This window comes from Zea mays, chromosome 4 (assembly GCF_902167145.1).
Source record: "Zea mays cultivar B73 chromosome 4, Zm-B73-REFERENCE-NAM-5.0, whole genome shotgun sequence".
NCBI lineage: Eukaryota > Viridiplantae > Streptophyta > Magnoliopsida > Poales > Poaceae > Zea > Zea mays.
Genome location: NC_050099.1, coordinates 143,539,797 through 143,546,708, shown reverse-complemented (window position 1 = coordinate 143,546,708; position 6,912 = coordinate 143,539,797). Strand labels below are relative to the sequence as shown.

General features: G+C 40.7%; 2 long non-coding RNA genes across 3 annotated transcripts; one reads left to right on the top strand and one right to left on the bottom strand.

Annotated features, from left to right (window-relative positions):
• Positions 1 to 2,268: 2,268 nt before the first annotated feature.
• LOC103653764 (uncharacterized) lies at positions 2,269 to 5,837 on the top strand. Its single transcript, XR_002269162.3, has 3 exons — positions 2,269 to 2,518; positions 4,362 to 4,426; positions 5,371 to 5,837. It is a non-coding gene; the product is annotated as an uncharacterized lncRNA (long non-coding RNA).
• LOC109946041 (uncharacterized) lies at positions 5,545 to 6,354 on the bottom strand. 2 transcript variants are annotated; one of them, XR_002269163.1, is made up of 3 exons: positions 6,284 to 6,354; positions 6,027 to 6,079; positions 5,545 to 5,888 (listed from the first exon to the last, which is right to left on the bottom strand). It is a non-coding gene; the product is annotated as an uncharacterized lncRNA (long non-coding RNA). The 2 variants fall into 2 exon arrangements; XR_002269164.1 differs by having other exon boundaries at positions 6,212 to 6,324.
• Positions 6,355 to 6,912: the final 558 nt, after the last annotated feature.

Sequence of the window (6,912 nt, the reverse complement as noted above, 5' to 3'; positions counted from 1 at the left end):
GTCACTAAATTTATCAAACGGTCTTATTTTTGTGACACTTTTGTGAAAAAAAGAAAATATAAAATGCAAGTGCGACAAAAAATCCCCGCACAAAACAAAGAAAAAAGAAAAAAAAGAGAGAAAGAGTGCGCATAAGCAGGAACACCATTGATCTGTCCACCTCTGTGATTGTTTTTCCTTCCAACTTGTTCCCTTGTTGTACCTAGATCCTTTTACCTCCTTTGTGTCTTCCTCCAACTATGCTAATACATTCTCTAGGACAGCAGCTAGGACGAGTACTTTGGACACTTATTCAGTATTGCTATATATTACTGACTTGTGTGCCATAGATATATATTTATGGAGCCTTCCCAAAGCTCCATCTTTCTCTTGAGCAGAATATGTACTTCTTTGCAATCACATCCATGCTCTAAGTTTGTCACACCGGCCACCATTTGCCACCTAAAGTGCTGGTAAGAACCTTGTAAGTGCGGGGTAAGACGCTTCATTACTCGTGTTCCACCACCACACCTAAGAGTAGTTGTAGGGTTTATAATTTTTTTGTTTCCTTTGTTTCTATTTTGTACTAACAATGACAAGACCAAAGACCCAAACGAACAAGGATAAGGGTCCTAAGCCTAATGATGGTGAGTGTGTCTCCCATCTAGAATTGAAGGAGATGATGCACACATTGACTAAAGCTTTTGAGAGCTACACCATTGATGTTGATTCGTCTCTCTCAGGTTCTATATATCCATATTTCTCTTCTTTTAATGAAAATATTGCAAATGAGTATACTGAATGGGAAGTATCAATGGATAAGATTTTTTCCCGATGTCATATATGTGATAGGAGAAAAATAAAAATTGTGGCTAGTACATTAATGAATCATGCATTAGTTTGGTGGAACAATTTGCATAATTATGACAAACAAAAAATGTGGGCTGATATGAAAACACGTATAAGAGAACAATTTGTTTCTTCCCATGATGTCATGTATTCAAATAAATCTGAGTTACCTTTGTTACATGATGATTGTACTACTAATTTTTGTGATAACAAAGAGTTGAGTGATGGTTCTTCTATTACTTATATGCCACAACTTGAGAATGAACTTGATATTGTTGCTTCCAATCCTATTAGTTGTGCTAAGATTAGAATTTTGAATCCCATAACTAGTGTGCATGATGAGCTAAAATTGTTATCTTCTTCAAATAGTTTGGGTTATATTGAATTTGATGTTCTATGTAATCAAGATAATTTAGAAGAGAAACTATCTTTTAGTACTGATTTTCTATGAATATCTAAACATACAAATCATTTTATTGGAAGATATAATTGGAAAGGAGAATATATGGTACATCGAGTATATATTTGTTCAAATATGAATTCGCCTTTTTCATGTAACAATATGATCAACTAGAGGGCTATGTTAAGCTAAACATATCACGTTCAGTTCCACTTGTCCTTCTTTGTATGTTTTGCAACAACAGTGTCAACTTTATGAAGGGGCAAGGTTGGACGATGTCAAGACCTACAACAATACCTTATGTAGGCACCAACAACTTTGAGTCGAGGACAACTCAAAACCAAGAAGGGGAGAATGATGAGTACATGAACTTCAACTATATGGTTAAGGCCCAATCAATCATAGATTTCTAAGCTCAAGAGGAGTTGAAGTCTAGTTTATTTGCGAATCCGGTTTAGACTGCAGGAGTGGGTCTCACGAAAATGGATGCCCAGAACACATACAAACTTCGTTGGAAAGCTAAGAAGATAAGCTTCCCAACCTGTTACACCCTGAATTTGGGGGTATAAAATTTATTTTCTGATATCCATCAAATTCAGGTGTTACCTTCTTTTTCCTCTTTCTTTTTGGCCCTTTATTCATTTCTTCCCAAATAATAGGGAATGTTACTTTAAATATAGGTGTTAATAAAACCCTAGAGAAGTTTTGGTTGTTGCATCCTACCGGAGCATATATTATTTTGTTTGTGGAGTGATTTCATGGAGCATTCATTTAATTAGGAGTTTAAATTTAATTAGTAGGAAGAAGACAAAATAGGAAGAAATTAAAAAGGAAAACCCACTCTGGTCCCCTCCTTTGGCCTCAGCCGTCCCAGCCCATCCCCCCTCCACTCACCCCGCGGCCCAGCTCTGGGCCGACCCACCTAGCCCCCTCCTCGGCCCAGTAGCAGTGTGCGCGGCCCACCTATAGGCCAGTAGCGTGCGCAACCTGCGTGCCCTAGCACCCACGCCGCCGCAACCGCGTCCCCCAGCTTCGCCCGCTGCCGGGCCGACCTGTCAATCACACGAGCGTCGCCCACTATTCATATTCCTAAACTACTCCCTCCGCCAAACGCGCCCCACGCCTGCACTACTCCACCTTCTCCTCCCTCTCTCCCTCATCTCGTCCTTTTCCCTTGGCGCGCACCCATCGCGGTCGTCCCTCGCCGACCCATCCGAAGCTCGCGTCGCGTCGACCGCTGAAGCTCCATGTGTCGTCATCCATGCTCTCACTATTGTTCATCGTTGTGAGGTGAAGCCCGTCACTTACCCCTCTCTCTCCCATGCCCTTCTCTGCGCTCACCATGGCCAGCCTTGACCGAGCCCATTGCGGCGGCGAGGCTCCATGGTCGAGGCCCCTGCACGTCGGCACCAGTCATCGTTGCTCCTTCCCACTGCCAGCCGTGGCCGCCTGGGAGCTGGTCGGCCAGCCATAGTGCCCTCCGTAGTGAGCTTGCACCATGCCATGTCCAATGCTCCGCACGAGATCCCAATTGATCCCTCTGCGGCCACATCTTTGCATGTCGTCATGTGGCTTGACCCTAGCTCACTCAGATCCCTCCTGGTATCGCAGTAGACCAGTTACCTCTTTTCTTTTGCGCAAAATCCCTTGTTTTTTATGAAGCTAGTATACTATTTCCTTATCCTTGCGAAATTTAGTTGCTAGCCCATGAAGTATAGGTTTAATTGTGTATGGACCCCTAGTTTATTAAATAGGCGATAACTCTTGGCATTAATCATCTATTTAGTACTGTTCAAGTTCTGTTAGCCTCGTATTATCTTTGTCTACACTTTAATAAAGCTGTTTCATCATGTCACATGTTTTAAATAATTTATTAAATATTTGTTTAGCTAATATTTTAATGTTAGTTTTTCTATCGAAAATAATTTATAATTATTAAATCGGGCTATTATAAGTAAACGTTAACATAATTAATGTCAACTTAAATGACCTTGATTTAATATTCGCTTGGTTCAAACGCGATATCTGTTAGTGATCCTTGCATGTCATGCGTGTTGTCGCGCGTAATGTTTCGCGCGCATCATCGCATGTCATTCACGTGTGTCGCGAGTGCTGTTTCCACGAGTTGTCGTGCGTCGTTTGTGTGTGTCGCGCGCACCATTTCTGTGTATGTCGTGCGCGTCGTTTTCGTGCGTTGCTCGCCTTGCCACGGATCGTTCGCTCGTATAGCGTGTTGCCCGTGCGTGATATTAAATCATTCGCTTATAACCACTCGTGTCGGCTAATTAATGATTTGTTTAATCGTCCGCTACTAAAATAATAAGATAGTCAAAACTAAATAATAGTTCTAACTTACATCTGATAAAGGTCAATTAATATAAGTATGTCAAATTAAATATTCTAATTAATACTTGTTTAGTGTGAACGCGCTAACTTCTCCACCGTAGCTCCGACTATCGCGTCTCCTTTCCTTGCGTGACCGTAGTAGCAAGCTCTATTTCGTATTGCACGTTTTATAATGTTTTCCTTTGTATGGTGTATTGTTCTTATGCATATATGTTTGTTTTCTTGTGCCTATTATTCTTCGCTTCGTGTTGCGATTAGAATGCGATCCATTCTCGAGCTTCGAGAAATCGATAGTCAAGCTTCGATGACCAAGTGATCAGGCTATTTGAGTTCTCCAAGGTTGAAGACCCTGAACATGTGTTTGGTGAAGTCAAGTGTCCTCTGACCTATTATGTCCTACTTACTTTTTAATTCACCGTCCCGTATTACATTATTGAAACCTAAGGATTGACTAGTCTATATTTACCTTATCCTTATTTACCTTTCGGTTTTTATGGTTAGCTTTATGCTATTGCTTTAATTTAATCGACAGACATGATGTGATTATTTATGATACAATTATTTATGATACGATGATGTGACTTATATTAATAAAATATAGTTTTATTGTTTAATCATCTAAACCATGAGAAAACCATATCTTTTCCACCGTAACTCCGTTTTAGTGGTTCTCAAGTCTGCGATCTCGTAGCAACGCGTAGAATATTCTTACGTTGTTTGTTCTCATGTTTGGTGTAATGTTATTTTCATGTACTCCTTATCTATTTGTATGAATTGCTACAAGCAGAGCGAGGTCACAAGAAACCTGAAGACCAACTTGGTGAAGTACTTGGAATCTCAAGTCACAGGCAAGTTATGTTCTTGACCACTCTTCTTTACCTAATAATGTTCATGTTAATCATTGTGACATGCTCAGGTTAATATGATGGGACCTAATAGGTTACCCTAATTTTGTTTACCTCACACCTTGCAAAACAAATGAACTATTGGGTAGACTTGCTGTTACTCTAACTGGTTTTGAGATTAATGTTATATCTGAATTACGATCTTGTTCCATTAATATTGTTGGTTTAACTATTGTTCATGATAAGATTATTGTGTTATATAGAACATGGAGTTTAACTTGAGATAACAGTGCTACCACAAGGGTGGAATGGGACGCCCTTGGCCAAGTAATTAGAAAAGATAGGGAGAGATTACCTTACCCGAAAGGAGCAAGCAGGAAGTGTGTCACTATAGAGTATAGAGAGGTCCTCGGGTCGAACTGTCTATGAAGCTTTTCGCACGAGGGATTCCTATGCTTCCTTCTTCCTGAATCCGTAGCGGGTTTTCTCAAACTAGTGGAACTTTGGAAAGGTCTCGTAGTGCTACCATGCCTCATCTCCTCGGTAGAGATGAATGGGAAGTCGTGACCCCTTAGCAAATGGGTAACATGACACGACTTGTGGGTAAAGATGTACAACCTCTACAGAGTGTAAAACTGGTAATCAGTCGTGCTCGCGGTCAAGAGCAACTCAGGACTCTCGCATGATTAACTTATGGAATTAAACTTAATATGTCATATGCATTGCATTGTGAGTTTTATTATTAATTTCGATCTCTTATTTATCTGGGTTGGTATCTACTTATACTTAGTAACTGCTAATAAAATTTTTGATCAAAAGCAATGCTTAGCTTTAACTATCTTCTTTTGTAAGCCTTAGACTTCACATGAGCCCCCACCGTAAATTGTTGAGCTCACACTTGTTGAGCGATGAACGTATGTGAGCTCACACTTGTTGTACTCACACCCCCAGGTCAAGTACACGTACCGCCAAGATGAGGACCATGAAGGATGTCGCGATGAGTTCGTGAGAGGTCTAGGCCATTGTCTCCCAGTCAACTATGGTTGCGGAGGATCGTTGTCTTCGTATAATGTAATTATTTAGCTATTTTGTACAGAACTTCTATTATATAATAAAGATTTGACATTCGTTTCTGTACCATGAGTCATCATATGTGTGAGACTTGATCCTAGTACATATTTGATTAGGCCACCAAATCTATTATTTGGTAGAGCCAGCAAATTAAGATAGGTCAGGTTTCCAAGATAGGAGATTTGGCCAGCTAAGTTGTTGTAGGAGAGGTTGAGCTCCGTGCCACCATATGGTGGCGTCAAGGTGCACTTCACACTGTTCCACTGCAGAAGTGGGTGTTGTTGGTCCAACTGTTCATGACTCCTTTTGGATCATTGGTGATATTGTTCTTGAAATCGAGCAGAGAGTGAAAATCTTGGTTGTTTTCATGAACCGTCGAGCAATGAACTTTCTCCACTCTGTAACAATACAGAAAAAATAACACCATGAGCATGGCTAGTTTGCTCGGTGATTTAGAGTTACACATGATGCTCTTAATTGGCACCTACAAGCATAAAGCATAAACTTGTGCTATTACTAGAGAAACCAAGAATTACCAGCGATAGATCTTAAGAAAATTGAAGGCAGACACCCCACTATATCTTGAAACCTTGCACAAGTAACAAAAGCAACTGAGTACTAATAATACTAAGACCTTGTTCGGTTAATCCCGTTATCAATGGATTGGACGGGATTGGAAAAAATTAAGAAGAAGTTTGACTTGCTTGGAATTTAAACTCACCCAATCCCACTCAATCCACGTGGATTGAGAGCTAACCGAACAAATCCTAAGTGGTAAGAGAGAGTAGGGTACCTCTGCTCCGTCCTTTTGATCTGCTTTGTTTTGCTTGCTAGTGGGAGTTCGGAATTCTAATAATACTGGAGCAGATGAGGCCCCTTAAATTTAAAAACTGCTTTGCAGAACTATTACGTCCACACGCTTGTACTTACGTTACGACGCATTAGCTTGACCGCCATCCGATCCCAGCGAGGACCCTGAGTCCGTCAAACTCGCCAGTTACTGCGCTTCCATCCCGTCGCAAGATATTGTTTCGGAGTGTCCAACCTCGAATCGTGCCAGGCAATAATTAGCTCCTGGAATGGTCTATTGGGGCTGAATTTTCCTGTTCAAATCAAATTTACGTTTTTGTGTGTGTGATGATCGTGCTTCCAAAATGTATCGTGTGGACATGATTCATTCGTAAGTTATCTCTTGACAGCTGACACGGTAGCGGGTCTAGTCAATGCCGTTAGTGCTAATTTCGAAGCCACAAAATCAAAGGGATTGGAGCGGCTAAAATCCCCTTCTTATACAATTTTGAATAAGGAAAACCGGATGGATTGGAGCGGCTAAAATCCCCTTCTTATACAATTTTGAATAAGAAAGAAATTTTAGCCATCTCCAATCCTCTCCGATATTATTTAGACTCCCAAACTAACCCT